The 21,085-nt window shown below is 59.7% G+C and overlaps 1 protein-coding gene across 7 annotated transcripts in view; it reads right to left on the reverse strand.

Annotated features, from left to right (window-relative positions):
* HDAC4 (histone deacetylase 4) overlaps nt 1-21,085 on the reverse strand; it is a 273,236-nt gene that overhangs the window by 170,687 nt on the left and 81,464 nt on the right. The window contains exon 1 of one of the 7 annotated variants that reach the window (XM_077869468.1): nt 3,231-3,423. The exons of the other annotated variants lie outside the window; for them this stretch is intronic. The gene's annotated coding sequence lies outside the window, so the exon portion shown is untranslated. Of the gene's footprint in view, nt 1-3,230; nt 3,424-21,085 lie in introns of those variants that run through there. 7 annotated transcript variants of the gene reach the window in all.

The raw sequence follows: 21,085 nt of genomic DNA on the forward strand, positions 1-21,085 counted from the left end.
CCGGCAATCGCACCCCCAGGCACCGGCCCAAGGAAATGCGATCCTCGAGAAAGCCCGTAGAGGACGGCCGCGGACACGCCGTTCACCGTAGCCACAAGGAGGAACACACGTCCACGGGCGGATGAGGAGGGGGCGGAAGCGGCCTCTCCACACGAGGGGGAGCCCCTCAGCACGACAGGGGAGTCCTGAGGCGCGCCCCAGCAGGGCGAGCCCGCAAAACGCGCTCAGCAGAGGCCGCTCCGGCAGATCGCAGGCGTCGCTCCTCTAAATGAAGGGCCCCGGGGAGCCAAACCCCGAGAGGCAGAAAGACTGGAGGCACCCGGGCGAGGGAGGCGGGCCGGTGGCCGCACAGGTACACGCTGTCCCCGCTGCCAAGCCCCCCGCTGACCCGCGACGGCGCCCCTCCTGTCGATCCCCTGCAGCCTCGGGGTGCACGGAGGCCTGTCCAGCAGGAGCCGGGGGCGTGCAGTCCTCTCCGGGTCCTCTGGGCACCACCTCCCGCCTCTGGGATCATACTGCCTATGTGGGCACCACTCCCAAGCTCCCGTGCCCTCGCGCAGCGCCAGGGCCAGGATGCGCCAAGGCTGGCCGGGTGTGAACAGAAACCTCATGCCGGCTCCCCGCCGTCGTCCCTCCTCCGAGCCGGGAGCACCACTGGAGCAGCGGCTTTCAGCCGCGACCCTGTGGCTGCCACCCAGACCCCTCAGGAAGCTGGCATGAGGCACGCGCAAGCAGCGCACGAGCTCAGTGCTAACCCGGGAGGAAAGCCGGGCTTCCAAGGACACTCCGGTCAAGTCCTGATGGAACTCGGGGAAGCAACACCATCTGGTCCTGAGCGCCAGCACGCCGCCCCTCCTGTCCCCGGCAGACGGGAGCCCCCCGCTGGCACCCACGCCCGCTGGCGGGAGGGGCCGGGGGCACAGAGCAGCCGGCAGGGCGCGGGGGCAAGTCCTGGTGCCGGGGACGCTCACTGTCCGGACGGCTGTGCTGACGCGAAGGCGTGGGTGAGGACGGAGCAACGGGAAAGCCATCTTCTCCAAGCACAGCACCGCTCGAGCATCATTGGGGAGCGCGGGCAGCGCAGGACACAGGGCCACAGGGCGCGTGGGGCAGGCCCCGGATAGCAGCACTGACCCGCACCCCACTACGACCACCGTTACCAACAGTGCTCCAGCGCCACACGAGCCCCCGCCTGCCCCGGCCCCACCCCCAGGCACACCTGCCCCATCCCCGGGCACAGCTGCCCCACCCCTGGGCATGGCTGCCCCACCCACGGGCACACCTGCCCCATGCAGCTGAGCTCAGCTGGTGCGGCCGGGCAGCTGCAGGAGGGCTTGCTACGGCGCCCCGGGACTCAGACGGGCGCTGGGCCTGGCGCTCACTGCTGTGCCCCCTCGTCCTGAGCTGCACCTACATTCCTGGATCGGCTTCCTCCCCACCCGCTGACCTGCACAGAAGCCCCTCCAGGTAGCCAGCACCGTCGGAGGCTGCAGGCTAGGCATGCCCCCCACGGACGTCCAAATCCTCCCCAGGACCTGAAAACAGGTGACCCTGGATAGCGGAAGGCACTTGGACATGTGATGAAACCCAAGGCCTCGGGGTACGAGGCTGACTGCAGGCTGATGAGCCGGGGACGCCTGGTCGTGCCACAGCAAGGAAGCTCTCAAGATGACAAGGGTCCGGGCAGCCCCAGTGGCTCAGCGGTTTAGCACCTGCCTTTGGCCCAGGGCGTGATCCTGGAGACCCGGGATCGAGTCCCACGTCAGGCTCCCCGCATGGAGCCTGCTTCTCCCTCTGCCTGGGTCTCTGCCTCTCTCTCTCTCTGTCATGAATAAATAAATAAAATCTTTAAAAAAAAAATGACAAGGGTCCTATCGACCCACTCAAGGGCCAACCTGCGGGCTCCCACTGGCCAAAGTTGGGGCAAGCTGAAGGTCAGTAAGGATGAAAATACAGAAACGTCCCCGAATCCGTGAGTTCACCACTGCACTCAGAAATAAGTTGATAAAACTCGTTAGTCCCCTGGAGAGAACATGAGGGAACGAGCTCGTCGCTCTGAAAGCGGGTCCGTGAAGGAGGCCTCTCCTACCTGAACCCTCCTCCACTCATCTCCCACCCGATGCATGAGGAGGGGCCGTGCGCCCCAGCATCCCTCTGCAGCCCCAAGACGACTCCACGTTGGAGAGAGTCCCAGCCTTTTAGCGTCTGTATCGCTGCAAGAATCGCTTCCGGGCGGCCCGGGGAGGGACCCGGCGCAGGACCGGCCCTGGATGCCGCTGCTGAAGCCCAGGGAAGGCCACCTGGTCCTTCAGGTTCCGTCTTCCACTTTCACAAATGTAGCACATTTTACATAATAAAAAACACAAAGAGACCCAAGGAAGGGGCTGGATTTGGACTCGGGTGTGCATCTGTCCTGTGTCCTGGCCGCTGTGTCTGTTGGGCTCACGGTCACGGGAGGCCGCACTCTCGAAGCCCGTCCAGAGAGAAGCTTCCAGAAACAGAGCGCCTGCGAGCACTTCAGTTGCCCTAATTCCCTGGAGCAGCCCAACGTCGGCATGTTGCCGTCGACGGCCGGGAGGGGGCAAGACCCAGGGCAGCTCCCCGTGCCCGGAGGCCCCCTTGCCAGGAGGGCAGAGGCGTGGGCTCACGGAGAGGCGGTGGTGGGACGGCGGGCGCGGGGTGTCCTCCTCCAGAGCTGTTCCAGCTGGGATCAGCCAGAGCATCAGCCACGATCCAAACTACGATCCTAACAACAGCCAACTTTACGGTAAAAATGACAACGTACTTTGCCTACTTCCTACGAAACTACACAGACCAGCGAGCCACGGGACCGGGGTGCCCTGGGCCGCGGGGCTCCCTCGGCGGCCACCGGGCAGGGCTGCCTCCGTGCCCACCGCCAGCGCGCACCTCAACCCGGGGCCCACGGGGTCAAAGTCACGGCCGCCCCACGTGGCCTCCCGGGGCGCCCCGCGGGACCGGGCCCTGCCCACTGGGGAGCAACCCCCCGCCAGCGCCGCGGGGGCGGGGCCCGGCTGGCATCCCGGCTTAATTAAGTCCTCCTTACAAGGAATCTTTTCAAAGGGCCATGTCCTAAAATGATTTTGCGACAGGGAAGAAAAGACCAGCGGCTGTGCCCGAACCAGTAAACATTCCCATAACTGTAAATGTGTCCCGCTGGCCGCAGGATTACACATAGGAAACCAGTAAAGAGCAGAAAGAGCCATAATTACCACTGCGCCCATCTCCTGCGTGGCTAACAGCGGTTTCGGGAGGGGAAGCGAGGGGGCGGAGGGCCCGGGCCGGAAGCCATCCCAGGCCCGCAGCCCAGACCACCGGGGCGAGCGGCGGGCCGGCCTTCTGAGGCTGTCCCTGGCCAGTGTCCCCCACGCTGGACGCCAAGCTGCCGGCACAGCCTTGCTCACTGCTGCTTTCTTCACATGTGGTTTGATTGACGCAAATCAAGAGGCAAGCGGATGATTCATAATCGTCCCAGCACAGGGCTCGCACAGAAATGGCAGGAGCTCAAGACTGCTGAGTCACCAAGAAGCAGCCCCGGGTTCCAGGAGGCCTGGCCCCTTTGAACTTTCACGTATACGCACACAGACGGGCTCCTAAGACCGTGACGGCGGGCGCGTTACCAGACAAAGAAACACTCAGACCCTAGGCCTGCGGCAGACCACGGCTGGGCAGGGTGGCGGGAGGCCCGTACCTGCGCCGTCGGTGTGCGGGGCGCTCCCGGGCGGGGGTGCGGGTGCCGGCTGCCACCGCCACCTGCCTCAGGCGGGGAGCAAGAGTCCCCGAGGGGGTGAGGCCTTGGACGCCAAGGGGCACAGACGAGGTGGCGGGTGGGCCAGCTCCTTCCAGGCGCAGCTGGCTCAGAGAGCACGGTGCAGGGGTGCTGAGCACGGGAGCAGCAGATGAGGCCGGAGGAGCGTGTGCAGTCACGGGGGCCAGATGCACTCCCTGGAGGTAGGGGTGGGGAGGGCCACGGGAGCACCAGGCTGGGCGGGGACAGCACGGGAGCCCCAGGGACGCAGGCCAGCCCCGGCGTGCTGGTCCACTAAGGCAGGCGTGGCCCGGCCCGCACTGACAACGGAGGGGTTCACTCTCCAGCCTGCTTTCAGCCCCTTCCTCCTCCCTCCCTGGGGCGGGCTGCTGGGCCCAGGCCTCTGGGCAGCTGGCAGCGTGGAAAGGGAGCCCAAGAGTGCTGCCTGGCGAGCTGCGCTACGGTCACGGAGGTCCTGACCACCCCCCAGCCGGCGAGGAATGTCCCCACGCGGCCGCGGGTGCCTTCCCCAAAACACATTCATCAGCCGTGGAGAGACAAGGCCTCCCTCCCGGCTGGAGGTGAGGCTCTGCGCGGCCTGCGGGCTCCCTGGACACAACCCCCTGCAGAACTGAGCCTCGGGGCAGAACCCAACAGCAGTCGGGGGGGGCGGGGGTGACACCAGGACCAGGGCAGGCCTGAGGGCCGTGCACACCGTGCCTGCCTGCACACCCTACAGAACCCGGGCCCCGACCGAACACCCGCACACACTCACGCACACATAGGTGCACGCAGTGCTGTGGCATCGGGCGGGGGGGGGGGACACTGCTCAGGAGCCGGCTCTGGGGCACCTCCCCTCCCTCCTGGGGCCCCGGGAAGCTCGCCTGCCCCCAGGCCTCACATGCATCTGCAGGCAGCACGGGGACTGTCCTCGAAACTGCTCCGGGCCCTGAAAGCCGCAGCTGTCCACCTGGCCTGGGAGTCCTGGGGCTGCCCCGGGCACCGAAGGAAGAGAACCCACGCAGGATCCCTGCCCCGTGCCGCGGGACAGCCACACTCCGGGAGGATAAGGGCCCAGCAGCTCATCGGCTCTTCAGCTCCCCCCCCACAACAGGGGTCGAGGGGCCGATGGCAGGAGGGGAGGCAGGTCTTGTGCCCGGGCCCAGGGGGACACGTGAGGCCACACCTCCCAGAGGCGCGGCCGGGTGGGCAGGACAGAGCACCCTGGGGGTCCCCGCAGTGTCGCCGCCGCGGCACACCATGACCCGCAACGCTCGCATCCCATGGCCCAGCGCGAATTTCCCGACACCTCTGCCTCCGCGGCAGGGACCGGGTTTCTGGGGGCGCCTCCGTGGGCCGGCCAGGTCGGAGCCCGCCCACACCACGGAGGGGGCGCAGGTGGCTCAGCCAGCTCAGCGGGCAGGTGACCCCCCCACCCCAGACCCGGGCGGCAGCCTCTGGCCTCCACCACGGCCAGCACTCAGCTTCTCAGGGAGGGCGGAGACGAAATAAATAAGTTAGGGAACTCTGCTCTCCCGCTGGGCCGACCTCCCACGCAGCGCCCACCGGCCACGGCCACCTGGAGGCCGGGGTTCTGGGAAAGCAGCGTGCGTTCACCGCGGGCTCAGACCGTTCGAGTCTTCAAAGCCCTCCACCAGGGACGGAGGGCGAGAAAACACATCACAGGACAGCGTCGAGCCAGGTGGGTGAGAAGGACGGGGCTCGGTCAAGCTCCGAGGGGGCCCCTCCGCTGAGAGGTGCCTCTGCCAACCGGGATCTCTACAGGGCTATGTGGAGTACTACACCGGTTTAAAAAATACTTGACAATCCAATTTGCAAAAAAAAAAAAAAAAATTTTGAGCACGAAGACATCTTTGCATCCGTCAAAGTACTTGCCCCAAGTTCTGGCCTGCTTTAACTTACCTTCCAGGAAGGTTCTGGAGCCTCCCTCAAAAATTGCTCCCCTGCCCGTAAGCACTTATGCAGCACGCCTCCCCCGGAACAGTTAACAGTAGGATCCAGGGTGCAGACAAGGAGAAGGGCAGGGCAGGTGTGGCCACAGGTCCCCAGGCAGGGGAGTCAGGAGATGGCAGCACAGCGCGGCCGCGCACACGCCGACCCCCCAGCCCCCCTCCCGTCTCCGAATGCCGGCCTCAGAGCACCTTCAACTCAAATTTAAGAACAGCTCTTACTTGGAAAAGCAAAGCCGTGACCTGCAGTCCCCAGGGGGCTCACCTCTAGCAGAGGACACTCACTTCCAGGAGCTGAAAACCACGACTGAAGAGATGAATTATTCAAGGAGTCCACGAGCCGGCTACAAGCTGATCCCCAACCCCCTCGGCACACAGCACGCGCACCAGGTGGCCCTCTACCCATCTCCCGGATGGGAAAAACCAAGGCTCCGGGACACCAAGCGATGTTCCCATCACTTAGCATCTAGGCCGCAGGGCCGGGGTTCTGACCCGGTTTGCTGACTTCCCGGTTTGCCTTCTTCACTGTCCTCCCTCCATGATCCGGGGCAGAGGGAGGGCCGCTGGGGGCGGGGGGGGGGGGGGGGCGCGGCGTGGTGGAAAATGACACCAGTGAGCGGCGGAGCGGCGGGCCTCCAGCCACACCCAGCGCGGCCGACACAGAGGACGGTCTCCCGCGAGTGGGCGACGAGCGGACCCAGGCTGGGCCCCGCCGGCAGGGCCACGGGCAGACGCAGACGGCGGGTTTGCAGGCCGTGTGCCCACACCCTGAGCAGAAGGGACACGGACGGTGCCAGCCAGGTGCATATCTAACTAGAGGTAATCACTGTGGGAAAAACCACCACCGCCGGGCCCCCTGGTGGGCCTCCGCCCGGCCTCCTGCGGGATGTTCAGGAATGTCAGAAGGAGCCCTGAACGCCACACTTCCGATGTCCCCCCACCCGCCCGACGCCCCCACCTTCCAGACCCAATAACCTGGGTCCATGGGGAGCGTGCATCCCCTCCCAGGGCCGTCTGGCTCCGCGAACCTGGGCGGACAGGACCCGGGATCCCGCTCTCCAGGGCCAGGGGCGCTGGGCTTCCAGCTTGTCAGCTGAGGGCCGGCGCACGTGTTGACGGAAGCTCCTTCTATCACCTGAGACGCACGCTGGCTCTGTTTTGTCAACCATGGAAAACATGTTGGTCAAAAAACAAACAAACACGCCATCTGGAAATTTACATTTTACATTCTCTCTTTTGTAATTATGCCAACAACCCACGAGACGAGGACAAAAGTGACATGCCTCGCGCTCCTGCAAGGCTCAACCACAGCCAGCCAGCCCCCCACCCTCAACTCTTCGTCCCCGGCGGCCTCGTGCTAACCTCCACCGAGAATGTGGGTGACCGCGGAGCGGCTTCCGGGCGCCAGCTGCCTGGTACTCAGCGCTCCTGGTACACACGACCCCGAGCCCCGGGGTCCCTCCAGGGGCCAAGCCAGGGCACAGGACACATGACCCATGAAACAGGCTGCTCGCCCTCCTCGGGCTCCAAACACTGAGGCCTCAGAGCCACCTGGGAGGACGGCGAAGGAAACCAAACCTTCCTGGGAGTGCCTGGGGGACCCTCCTGCCGAGGGACACGGGGGCACTGCTGTCCTGCCCCAGAAAATGTGTCACTGGTCCCCAGCGTCCACTGTGGACAGCCGACTCCAAGTCTTCCAAGTGTCCCGAAGCAGGGGGTGTGCCATCTTAAACGGTGCAGTCCTTCTAGGACTTTCACCACTGGTGGCGTCCACGCAGGCCGTGCATCCGCAGCCGAGGACACGGAGTAAGCCCGGCGGCCGGCTCCCTGCAGCGCTCGGGAGGTCTGACGATGAACTACCAAGTGTGCTAGTCAAGAAGCGTGGGCAGCAGCCCCACAGGGGTGCAGGAGTGCAGCTGGGAGGGCTTCTCGCGAAGGAGGGATTAGAGCTAACACCTGAACCAGGTGGGCACCGAGGAGTCCCTAAAATCAGGAAGGGAAAGATTCCAGGCAGAGGGAGAGGCCGGGAGGGCAGGGGTGCAGGACAGCGGGGCAGCAGGGCCCCTCGGGGGCCGTCTGGAGGGGCCCACCGGCTGGGCAAGCAGGCACCTGAGCACACTCGGCCCTTCCACCGCGAAGGCACGGAAGAGCCCAGCCAGATCAGGGCGCGATACGGGCAAACAATCCAGAGGCGGTACGGCCCCCGTCCTCGGGACCTCTGGCTCCAGTCCGACTTAGCCATCAATCCACGTCCTTCCACCGCAGTGGCCGCGCTGGGCAATGAGCTGGCAGGGACAGTGGCCGCCCATCTGCCCACCTGAGAGACCAGCGTCCTGCAGGAGGAGCCATCAGAAGGGGTGACCAACCGCACGTCCAGGCTGGTGAAGGAGAAAACGGGAACCCGCTCCTGGACGCCTCGCCAGAGCGCCTGGACTGGAGGGCGGGCCCGCGGGGACACGGAGAGCTGCGTGTGTCAGCGGTGTGAGACGGAGCTGCCCCGGACACGGAGCTGGACGGCTGACCCACACGGCCGCCCCTGCGGCGGAGGAGGCCAACACCCGGGTGCACGTGGCAGGGCCCCCCAGCCAGGGGTGGTGCACACCAGCGCCTCTGCAAAAACGGTGCAAAATGTCCAACTGCTGCCAACGGCGCGCCAGGTCCACTCTCCCCTCCTCGTCACGAGCCATGGAGACACTGAGAAGCACTGGAAGGACCCCCAGGATGGGCTGCTGCGGCCAGGGGAGCGGGGCCCTGCTGGACTCCAGGGCGCTGGCAGCAAACAGGAGATGGGGACACACCTGTCGGCGTGGGCTGCACTCTCCTCCATGTGGCCCGAGCATCCCAGTTTCTCTGGACCCGAGTCCCCCTCCAGGCAGGAGGGGAGGAGGAGCCGGGGTGAGGGGCAGGCAGTGAAGCAGGGTAGGGGAGGGTGGGCCGGGACGGGACGTGTGCCCACATAGCGGCTGCTTGGCCCACTCAAGCAGACCCAGCTACAAGCCTCAGGTGAACACGTCAGGACTGTGTCTCTGGGGGGAGAGTGGGGCAAGCACTCCCCCACTGGCTCCCACCCCTCAGGGCTCAAGGGTGACCCTGTCGGGTAGCTGCCACCTGGGCCGGGTGGCATGCATGACCGCCCATCAAGTGCCCCTGGGCGTCCATGGCAAGAGAAGCAGAGGCAAGAGGCCAAGGAGATGAGGCTGTGCTGGCACCGTGTGACTCTGGGCGGCACACACCACAGGTGACACCCCAGGGGCAGGTGGGAGCTGAGGCCGAGGGACTCCCCAGGGCACAAAGCAGCACCAGACACGTGGCAGCCACACATCCCGGTCTGCATTTTCACACTCCAGAGCGTCCTCATGGGACATTACCTGTAAGCACATCTGCCAACACCTGGGATAACGCAGGAAGTGACAAGCAGGGGGGGCCACGGGGGCGGGGAAGGTGACACTGCTGTGTTCTTAAGATAAGCAAGTAGAGTGTATTTAGAGGCTCAGCTTCCTCAGAAGGCAAGCCAGAGACAAATGCCTGAAATTCAAGAAAAGGGAGAGGTATTCCTGGGGAAAAGAGAGACTGGGATCAAGGGCGGGATGGGAGTCAACACATGACGTGTATGACGTACCCATCAACCTGACAATCCGCTGAGCAGAACACGCCCACCATCCGTCCTGACAAGGCCGCCGGCTGGGCGCCTGCACAGGCCTGGCTCAAAGTCCGAGAGCAGGGAGGGCAGAGATGGGCGGGGGGGACGGGGAGAGCCCCCGGGGTTGGGGTACAAAGTCTGGGGGAAACCGGGAAGCAAAAGGGGATGTTGGCTCCTGCAGCCTGTGCCGTCCTGGGGAGGAGGGGTTGTGGACACAGCAGATTTAAGGGGGGGCCACATGGGGCAGGAGAGCACAATGAGGTGAGGTGCAGGCACGGACGCCCACGAGGGGGACACGGCCGCTCCTGGCATCTCAGCTTCAATAGAGAAAAATGAAGAAGGGCCCAAGGGTCTGAGCGTGCTCGGGCCCCAGGCCAGGCTCATGGGGACACTCTCTTCAAGGACACGGCAGGTGGACAGGTCCCCCAGCTCTCCCATGAAAACCCAGATTCTGAGTAAAGTGGTGTTGCTGGACTCACCGGCGGGGAAGGGACCCCCAAGGAGCCAGAAACAGTGGAGAGATAAAAGCTGAAGCAGGGGGCGCTGGTCTGGGCTCAGAGGCGGGGTGCCGGTTAGGGAGCCCCCCACCCCGTGGGCGCGGCATTCCCAGCCGGACACCAACTCTGGACTACCTGGGAAGCCCACGGAGCTCCTGAAGAAGGCCTCATCCATCCTGACCCTTGTTCACGCAGGGAGGCCAAGGGCGCCTGGGCTCCGAGCAGAGACAAGCAAGCACATGAGAACGATGGGAGGGCAGGGGGTGTCGGCGGCCAGGGTCACACACACCTGAGACACAAGTACTACTGGGAACAGGACACACGCTACTATTCCTGGAACTCTGAAGGAAATACTCCCACTAATGTGTCATCCACTCAAGCGCATTCTTCTGTGTAGATGTTTTGAGTTAATATAAAGTTCACTAAGATATTTCTCAAAGTCAAGAAATAAAAAAAGAATGTGACAAAACTGTCAAAATCAATCATTTTAGGAAAAGAACAACACAGACTTTCAAAAATAATTTAAGTGAACTGATGATGGATTTAAAATCATTTAAACGATTTTTTTTTTTTTAATCTCAATGGGTAGTTGAAGCAGTGGAAACCTTGACAACTCAACAAGAAAACAAACTGAATTAGAAGACAGTGATGAAGAATATAGTCGACAAAAAAGAGGCAAAACTGGGAGTGAGAACTCAGGGAGAGCTGGGGGGCGGGAGGAAGGGGGTGGGGGCAGCACCCACGTTCAGGACTGGGGACGGGGCTGGCGGGGCCAGGTCTGAGGGCTAGAGGCTCAGGATTTCTAGGGCTGATGAGAGACACAACACACGGGCACAGGGGAACATACACCAAGGGAATAACTGCGTCCGCACCCCAGACACACGGTCACACAGCCGTGACAGGGACACGAGGGCGCCACCAGCAGCCAGTCAGAAAAGGCGCCAAGGCAGAAGCAGCCAGAGGCCAGAGGAAGGGTCACCTGACGGGCACGAAGGGATAAAAGAGGATCATCTTAAGATCCTGTAAAACGATCCTTCCCGAATGAGGGCAAGTCAAACATTCCCAGGTAACCCATACACACCTGCTCCCCGCCAGAGCTGCCGGGGCTCCCCTGAGGGCTGGGCGCAGGGAGGGAGGCAGTGACCCGGCCTGGGGGAGGCCCGGGACACAGGACGGCTGGACCCAAGGTGCTGAGCTAAGGCGTGGACGGCTGGCCCGGGGCGCGGGAGGGTGTGGACAGCCGGACCTGGGGCACCGAGCTGAGACGGGCCCGGCCTCGGGGCTGGGGATCGAGCGTCGTGGAGGGCTGGGTGGAGCCGAAGTCTCACTGGGATGGTGCATTTGTTCAGGTAGGAGCCAACATCTGACCATGAACGGAAGCCCACACTTCACTCGGATGTCCTTAGTGTCTCCCTAATACCCTCTTTATGTCCCAGATCCTATGCGGGACCCACACGACATTCCGCGGTCACGGCTCCTTCGCCTCCCTTCAGCTGGGACTATTCCACGGACTTGCCTTGTTTTTGATGACCTTGACCGTTTTGAAGAACACAGGCCAGATATTTTGTCGAATTTTCCTTAATTGGGACTTGTGGGGTGTTTTTGTCGTGATTACACTGGAGTGTGTGTCTTTAGAAAGAAGACCAGAGGGACCAAGTGCCATTCTCCTTATACCCTGCGAAAGGGGCCCGCTGTCAATGTGACTTTGAACAACCAGAATGAAGATAACAATGCTGGGTGTCGAGCCTACGGATACACTGCACACGAAACCTGAGGGAAATGCGTAGTTTACACCAGCTGCGAGCCCATGAGCTGCCCACAGGGTCTCCAGAGGGAAAGGACAGCCCACTACACCCTCTGGCAGGTGGGAGGAACCCAAGAGCAAAAGGAAAACCTAGAAAGCAGACTCACACATCAACAGTGTCTAGAGTTAACTCTCAAGAAATTTAATAAAACAAAGACTGACCGAAAAAGAAGGATAAATAATGGTTGACACTGAAAACGACACACACTACAAATTCAGCAGAGATTTCAAAAGGTAAGAAAATACCATGAACATGTCCACGGCTATAAAAATAAAAATTCTGGGGATCCCTGGGTGGCGCAGCAGTTCAGCGCCTGCCTTTGGCCCAGGGCGTGATCCTGGAGACCCGGGATCGAATCCCATGTTGGGCTCCCGGTGCTTGGAGCCTGCTTCTCCCTCTGCCTGTGTCTCTGCCTCTCTCTCTCTCTCTCTCTCTCTCTGTGACTATCATAAATAAATAAAAATTTAAAAAAAATAAAAAATAAAAAAATGAAAAAAAAATAAAAATTCTGAAATAAAAATAAAATACAATAAAATAATAAAAAAAATTCTGATGAAACAGGCCAATTCCTAAAAATGACCTTCAATACCCCTAGAATTAGAAACTCAGACTATTAGTAGCTACTAGAGATATTACCCAACAGTTAAAAATCAACCCACCAAGAAAACATGAACCCCAAAAATCTAAGAATTATTCCAATCTTGCAAGACCGTTCTAACCTTATGCAAACACTTCCAGAGGATCAAACAATTTGACACTGAAGAGGGAAAATCAGGAGCAAAAGCAACTCTTAAGAAAGACAGAACAACCCTACAGCACTGCCAAGCCTAATCGGGTCAGATATAAAAACCCCTGTATTGATCACAAGCAAGATGGGTCTACAACGAAAAAAAAAAGGATGGATAATCCAACACTTGAAGAGATTAAAGGGAAACCACATGATCCTGTCGTGGGTGCTGTGAAAGCACCCAGCTCCCCAAACACACGCATCTGTGAGCTTCACTGCGGGGGAATCTACGCTAACCTCTGGCGACCATCCCTCCGAAGCGGGGACGTGTCAGAGGCCTTCCCTTGAGTGTCAGGGACGCCAGAAGGAAGCCCCGTTTCCCGCTCCTCCTCCAAGCGGAACTGGGATTCTCAGCCAGCACAGTGAGACAAGGAAAATAAACACAGTAATTAGAAAGCAAATCTGTCATGGTTACAGTTAATGTTCTTTGTCTCCGAAACCCCAAAGATCTACAGGAAAAACTTTCAGAAATGCTAAGACTTTGAGAAAGTGATTGGATATAGAAATAAAATGCAAAACTCAACTGTGTTTCCATAGACCAGCAGTAGAAAACTTAATTAAAAAAAAAAAAAAAAAGGTATCGTCTACAACAGGAAAAACGACCCTAGAACCCACCAAAGAATAAATGTAATGTAACACATGCAAGGCCTGCGTTGAGGGAAATTATAAAAATCTGTTGGAAGACATTATAGACGTGCCAACCAACAGATGACAAGCACGTGGCGGATGGGCAGACTTGATACCATGCAGATGCCAATTCTCCCCAAATTCACCCATATAGTCAATGCAATTCTACTCAAATTACCACTTGTTTTTTTTTTTTTTTAAGATGTATTTATTTGACAGAGAGAGAAAGAGCGAGCAAGTACGTAGGGAAGGGGTGAGGTGCAGACAGAGAACCCCAAGGAGACTCCCACCAAGCATGGAGCCCCACACGAGGCTCGATCTCACGACCCTGAGACCATGACCTGAGTTGGATGCTGAACCGACTGAGGCACTGAGGCGCCTCCCCAGCACTGGTTTTTCAAAGGAACGTGTCTGGGTGCTGAGGTGTGGGAGTCGTCATGCCCAGAGGCCCCAGGACCCAGGCCGGAGGTGAGGGCAGAAGACGGAGGAACACAGGGAACCTGACCTCCGCCTCAGCAGGCAGGTAGCGTCCCCATCCTGGGGTTTCCTACAAATGTTATCAAAATGGGAAAAGAAAACCCCGGACAGCCTGGGTGGCTCAGCAGTTTAGCGCCGCCTTTGGCCCAGGGCGTGATCCTGGAGACCCGGGATCGAGTCCCGCATCGGGCTCCCCGCAGGGAGCCTGCTTCTCCCTCTGCCTGTGTCTCTGCCTCTGTGTGTGTGTGTCTCTAATAAATAAATAAAATCTTTAAAAAAAAAAAAAAGAAAAGCAAACCCCTACCTCACACCATACACTCAAAAATCGAAGGCTTGAACTGGAGACGAAGCTTGAAGGGTCAGGGGAGGGAATACACACGGGACCTTCAGGGCCTGGAGGCACAAGAGGTTTCTGCTGTTGCTGTTTGCAGTAAAGCCCCAACCACAAAAGGAAAGGCCGCGCCAGCTCAGGCCAGGTGTCATTTAGGAGGACCACTTTCACAGGTAACCTCTGTGTTTCCAACAACGGAAGTGGAAGCGAATGTTCCTTCAGTCCCAAAGCCTCCACTGAAGTCCAGAGGCATGTGTGCCCCGCACTGTGCTGTCGAAAAGGGACAGACGACTCTCTCCAGCCCAGGAGAAGGGGCAGCAGGTGGGGAAGGAATAAGCAGCAGACCTTTCTCCACCTGCTCGGGGACCTGAGCCCAAGGACTTCCCAAGGTCACCCAGGACTCCGTGCCCCCGGGGCCTAGAGCGTGCCCCGCTGCTGACACGGGGCCCCCCAGCCCCAGACAGGGGCACACACACCTGCCGTAACTTCTGCAGTCCCGCTGAGCTGACCCCATCCTCCGGGAGTCACCACCGTGGCTTATGTTTTAAAAAGTGTCATAATCTTCACTCACCACTTTGGCTTTAGATAAATCAAGTGAGAGAAAAACATAAATGAGGCCGTCAGCTACAGGGAATACGCGTTGCTTTCCAGTTGGAGCTTCCAAACAGAACAAAGCTTTCAAGAGTTAATACGGATTCAGATCCCAAAAATGGTTTTTATCCACAGTAAGTCTTTTAATTAAAAATCCCAAACGTCTCAACAATTTTTACTAAATTCAATTCATTATTTCTTTTCCGAATATGAGCTCACATTTTCCATATTATGAGACTTTACTCCATCTTCTGAGTTAATTCCTCCCCAGCCATCGTGTTGGAATGTGGGGGCCCCCTGCAGCAGTGATGTGGGACACAGGGCCCCCATCGGGGGGCCACCGAGCAGCAGCGAGCGGCCCCCTTTACACTGTTGAAGGACGCCTCACCATGTGCGAAAGGCAGGAAGGTGGTAAGACTGAGGACCTCGGGAGCCTGCGCTATCACTGAGAGGGGGCTGGGGGGACACCACGGGACATCACCCACACCTCACACACGCATCACACCCATCACACCTGTCACATACACATCACACAGGTGTCACATGCCTCACACACGCCTCGCACACGTCACATACACACGTCATACCCATGACACACACACAGCACACAAGGATCACACACAGCACTACATCCCGCTGCCACACTGTCGGCACCACCGCTGGGGCTTACGCCACTCATGCAGTGACTGTGCACAGCCTGGGGAGGACGGCGGCAGCGGTTTTTACTTCCAAAGTTTCACCCAGCTGACGACAGAGCTAGCAGGCGGGCAGCCACAAGAGGCAGGGGGCAGCTGGGGGGGGGAGGTGGCCCCAGGGGTGTGGGGCGCTGGGGGCCCACGGGGCCAGGACAGGCGCAGGGGCTGGGAGGGGAGGCTGCGGGCACGCGGGACAGAGGACAGCCGTGACGGTGCCCCGGCTCACTGAGAACAGCCGGGCTGGGTGCGTGCCACTGCCCTGGGGGGGTGGGGCTGGGGGCACGCGGGGGCTCCAGGAGGAGGGCGCAGGAGGGCACCCGGGAAGGCTCTTCCTGGAGCTCGGGCTCTAAGGGGCGCCGGCGAGCAGGAAGCCCCAGCAGGGCCTGCAGCCAGCCTGCTGCTGAGGCCTCGCAAAGGAAAACAGCTCTAAAGGACAACCTACAATTAACACGGGGACAATTATCTTCCTAATTTAGGTTAATTTCTACTTCGTAGCGCGGGCTGGCAGGTGGGGGGTGCAGCACTGGAAGTAGACGTGGGTGCTTTGTATGGCGTTCCAAGTCCACACGTTCCACATAACGTAAAGACTGAAAACGTCCAGCAGCACCTTCTAGAAAAAGGGCCTGCGCTCCAGAGAGCCTGGTACAGCTGAACTCCACTGGCAGCGCTCCTGGAAGCGGCTGGCTGCATTTGCATGAAAATAGAACCTTTGTTGTGCAGTTCCTACCCCCCCTCCTTTGTCTGTGGCCTCCCTGTGGGGTCCCCGGGCAGGGGTGCCCTCCCACTGGCAGGGCAGGGGTGCCCTCCCACTGGCAGGACAGGCCCCCCCAAGGGGGCTCCAGAGGTGCCCCCCAGGCAGAGCCTGGGTGTGCAGGAGCTCCGCCGCGGCAGCCTTCCCGGAACACCTGCCAGGCCACCCCCTGCTCCATGCACACTGTCCCAGGGAGGCGCAGAGGCCCCCCCAGGCCCGGCCTCCAAGTAAACCAAGTGCCCTGGCAGCTCTTGGGCGGTGAGAACACAAACCCTTTCAGCATTTGTTGTTTGTTCGAGGCGTGACGCAAAGGCCTGCGAGAGCGTCTGCGAGGAGAAGGGCAGCGGAGGGTAAACCCGGTCGCAGCAGGGCGCCGAGCCAAGGAACCCAGGGCCCAGGCCAGGCCCGGCCAGGCCCAGAGCGGCTCGGGGTCACAGCAGCACAGGCCTCTCCCCTGTGTCAGTTAAAACACACATCTTCAGGTGTGGCCAGGCCAGGCCCCCGCGCCAGCTGAACGTCAAAGCCGAGAGAAGCCAGGGGAAGCGCGGTTCAGGAAGCGCTCCGAAGCCTGGGGTGTGTTCTGGGTCTTTCTTTTTTCCTCCTTCTTTGGAATGGGGGCGGGACCGAGGCAAACCCTCGGAGCCAACGAGGCTGTTCAATGGGGGTTTGGGGTGGACGGTCCCCTCTAAAGCCAGCCGATTCGGGCAGGGAGCTCACAGCTTCAACTTTAGTTACCACCCAAACAGTAAGTGGGAAACTCTATCAGATGCAGTTTTAATTTTTTTTTAATTGAAAAGAAGCTGCACATCCTTCGAGAAATAAAACGGAACTGCCTCCCTGGCCTGCGGGTTGGGGTGTGGGGCCAGCAGCAGCTCCCTGGTGGTATGGGGTCCCCGGCTCCCTGGGAAACGCGACTGGCCCGGGGCCACCACCAGTCCACCCGGGAAAAGGCTGCTTTCCCAGCTGTTGCTCCCTCGGTCAAGCCTCACGACTGCTCTTCCCAAGGGGACCCCACAGGCTACGGACTCCCTGAAGTAATGCAGTGGAAAGGCCACTCTTAGAATGAGCTCCCCTGGTTCTTAGCCCTCAGGGGGCCTCCCCACCCCAGCTTTTCGGGTTAATTTGGAAACATCCTGCAAGGCCCTGGGGTTCCAGAAAACCCCATGTTAGCAGAGCTGCTCAGCACCTTCCCGGTGGATGTGAACCCCCAACGGCAGCTCCCAGAGGGCAGGGTCCCCAACTGGCCAGCCCAACCCTCTATGGACACGGGGCAGTTAGAGAGCTGGGCAGGGAAGGGACCAGCGAGAGCAAAGGCCCGGGGGGACCGGGCAAAGGGGCCGTGGGTCGAAAGCCAGGACACAAGCCCATCGAGGAGCCTGGAGCCACCACCACGTTCCTGCAAAGGGACAGCCACGTCCCCCTCCAGAAGAGGTGAGGCTGCACACAGGGAGCCACTGGACATGCCCTCACCGCTGCCCCCTGGTCAGCTCCCTCTGTTCACGTCCGTGCACACCGAGCACGGAGACACTGAGGGTGATGGCAAAGAGCAGGCCTGGTTGGCCCGGGGTTCTGGGTGCGTGAGGCTGTCTCCTCCTGGAGAGAGGAAGAGTGACAGCCAGCAGGCCACAGAGCACTGTGCGCAGGTGCCCCGAAGTCCACTGTGGGCAAGGCTTGGACAAGAGGGCACGGAAGAGGGAGCACAGGGCAACCTGCCTGGGAGCACGAGAGGACAGGCCGGGGTGAGCCCGAAGACCTCCAGGTGGCCTGCTCCCTCAGGGCCGCTGGGAGCACTGGGCCAAGGGCCAGAAAAGCTCGGCTGCTGTTCTTCCTCAAGAGGTGAGCATCGTCACCAAGGAGCCTCAAACACGACGCGTCCAACGGGGGAAGCGCCCAGGTCACCCGCGGGACGACACCCAGGCAATACGATTTCACGGCCACCAGCCACTCAAAGAGGGTCTCCTTACCATGTGGAAAGACGGTTAAAATAAGATGGTGAGTGTGAGATGCCAACGAGCAAAATCTTCTAGTCATCAAGAGCCCCGTTGTAGGGAAACCAACAGGGCACAGAAGAACACAAGAGGGGACAGGACAGGAACAGGCTCCTATGGTCACGGCGCTGTCCACAGTGACAGGTGACAAGAGGATCAGGACAGATTTTTTTCCCCATCTGCAAATATGCTCATTCTTTTAAGATTTTCCTAAAACAAGTAGTTCCTACTTCGATGATTAAATAGAAAAGAAACAAAAGCATCACTGCTGTTCAAAGAGAAGGCTCCTGTCATGTGGCTTCCGTGTGCGCACCTCCCTAAAGCTTCTGCTCTGGGTCCAGCTGACTGCTCCCGCGGGGGGGGGGGGGGGGGTGTCATTTTACTTCCTCAATAAAACGTCCTAAAAAATAAATAAATACATAAAAAATAAATAAAAATAAAAATAAAAATAAAAAAATAATAAAATAAAAAATAAATAAAATAAAATAAAATAAAATAAAATAAAATAAAATAAAATAAAATAAAATAAAATAAAATAAAATAAAAAACGTTCTCACCAAAACCCACAGAACAGACGTGCCACACCAAAGGGTTTCTGCATGTGCCCACCGGGAGGGGCCGCGGCCGCCTCCTGCCAGCCAGGCTGAGCGGCTTCGGGGTCCACAGGCCTCGGCCTCCACGCTGCCGGGAGCTCCTGACAGCAGGAGCTGGCGCTCAGGAGCACTAGGCTCCCCCGGGAGCTGACCACACCTTCACGCACCACAGAACCGAGGGCGCCAGCGTCCCCGATGTCCCCACTCTAAGGTGGGGACACTGAGGCACAGAGGCTCCAGGGCGACTCATGGCCCTTGGGCGGGAAAGGACTGTAAGGTCCCGCACAGCCAGAGTGGCAGGTGCGTGTGCAGGCTCCCGGGGGCCTCACTACCACCTGGGACAGGGCCCCCGCCCTGGAGCGCCACTGCCCGGCTCCCTCCGTCTTTCCCTTCCAGTGGGTATTGTCTCTTTCTTAAACGGAGGCGACCAACTAAGTGCTGACGCTTAGATTCTAAAGGTTGCGACATTTCCCGCAGCCTCAGAGGCCTGTTGGGGCTTCCTGGGATCAGGGTCACAACTCTGGCTGGCATTTAAAAGAAGCCTTGGGAGCTTTGTTGCAGGCCTTAGCATTTATCTGATCATTTCTGGCTCTTCCTCGGGGAACGCAGTCATTAAATGACAAACCTCCGTGGTCCTTCCCGGTGGCCTGGGGCTTCCCTGGGGTCGCAGGTGGGGCACAAGAATCAGTTTGTCTACCTGAGCCCGGAAGATTCTTGGAGCAGATAAACTCAGAGACGCTGCTCGCCAGGCCTGTCTAAATCGGAGGATCTTGGAACTATTTGCTCTCATTTCCCTTGACATTCAATATTTGATTATTCTTGCCAAAGAACGGAACAGTGATCTAGAAGGCTTCCAAAAGATGTTCCCTGGGGCACAGGAAAAAAATAACAAAACTTTCATTTCTGTGTATTTTTATATGTAAAAAAAGAATTATCTTTATGCTACTATCAATGTAAAGACTGGGCTGCCCCCCCGCCCCCGTCCCTGTCAGGGACCCAGGGAGGCCCCCAGAGGCCAGGATGGGGGCATGACAGAGTCATCTGGGCCTGGGTCCCCTCTCTGCCTGGGAGGCCTGACCCAGAGGCTCTGTGTCACTCTGCTGGATGCAAGGTGCAGGACACGTGACCAGCGGTGCACCCGTACCCTCAAAATTCCCATGGGTAGGCAACTACCTAAACCTCCAAAGTGGGGGTGAGGGGTCCTGCAGCTCCATGAACGCTCAGAGGGTGCAACCCCGCTGTCCTGCGCTGTCCTGCCATCCCAGGAGCGCTGCGTTCCCTTTGCTGCTGACCTGCAGCAAGATGCTCAGCTGACCCAGAGCTCGGCACCAGCCCTGAAGGACTCCATGGTGTCTTCTTTCTTTCATGATGTCAAGTTTTCCTCACGAGAGGGCAGCCCCTATAGCCCTGCCTTCACCTGCTGCTCCTGGCCAGGCCCCGGGCTACCCAGCACACCTGCCCCAGAGGCTGAGGCAGTTGCCATGGCCACACTGCCTGGGGGGCCCCGCACTGCCCAGGGGGGAGCCCCACACTTCCCGAGGGACCTCACACTGCCCGGGGCTGGAGCCGCACACTGCCCAGCCTCCTGCAGGAGATGGACACCATCCACCGACAAGTTCAAACCACAGGCAATTCCATTGTTGCCTCCGGTAGCCACGCGATGGTCAAGAAGCTGTCCTCATTTGCTTCCTAATCGGAAGCCTCCAAGTAAGTGACCAGGGGCACAGAGTCTAGAGCAAACTTTAAAACAAAGCACAACAGAAAAGCAGTCTGCACATCAGCACAGGTGAGGGCGGCAGGCGGAGCTGCCCACGGGCGGTCTGCGGGTCACTGTCGCACTTCAGGAGCAACAGCAACTCTGCTCACTAGAGAAGGGTCCCCCTCCTCCTGGTGCCCACGTTGTCTGTCACTGGTCCACCGGTCCCCTCTGTGCTCCGCGGGATGCACGTCCAGCTCAGGAGCCACAGGCACAGGGACCAGCAGCCTGGGGGGACGGGGCACCATGGCCGGGAGGCCAGGCTTTGGCAAATGCACCTGCCAGGACATCTCTCTCTGGAGCATCCCAGGAGAAGCAGGAGCAAAGCTCTTCCCGAGGCTTATTTAAAAGCAGCACCCGTGTACACACAGCGTGACAACGGCAACCCCGGACATGCCAGCATCATGGGCATCTCGTTCAGCAGGGGCTGCTTTCCGCCGCTCTCTGCAGCCCCACGCCAGCTTCGTCAGCCTAGGACCTGGCCCCAATTTTCTTTATAATTCACATTTTTGTTTAAAGTTCCCTACGTCCTCATTAGAGTTAATAACCAGAATCGGCCACTCCATGGCACAGGAGCACTTCGGAGAGACGTCAGGTGGCACTGCCCGAGTGAGGCCACCCCGTCCCCAGGGCCGTCCCCAGGGCTGCCCCCAGGGCCGGCTCCCGGGTCCCGCTGCTCGAGGCGGGCCAGCGCCTGCGCACGACGGTTTCTCGCGTCTCCTCCAGAGCCCAGGCTACCCCAAGGGGCGGGCACGCTGTCCGCACACGCGCAGGTGCACTGGACGGCTCCGTGGAGGAGGTGCGCAGGGGG

Source organism: Canis aureus, chromosome 24, assembly GCF_053574225.1.
Source record: "Canis aureus isolate CA01 chromosome 24, VMU_Caureus_v.1.0, whole genome shotgun sequence".
In the NCBI taxonomy this organism is placed as follows: Eukaryota; Metazoa; Chordata; class Mammalia; order Carnivora; family Canidae; genus Canis; species Canis aureus.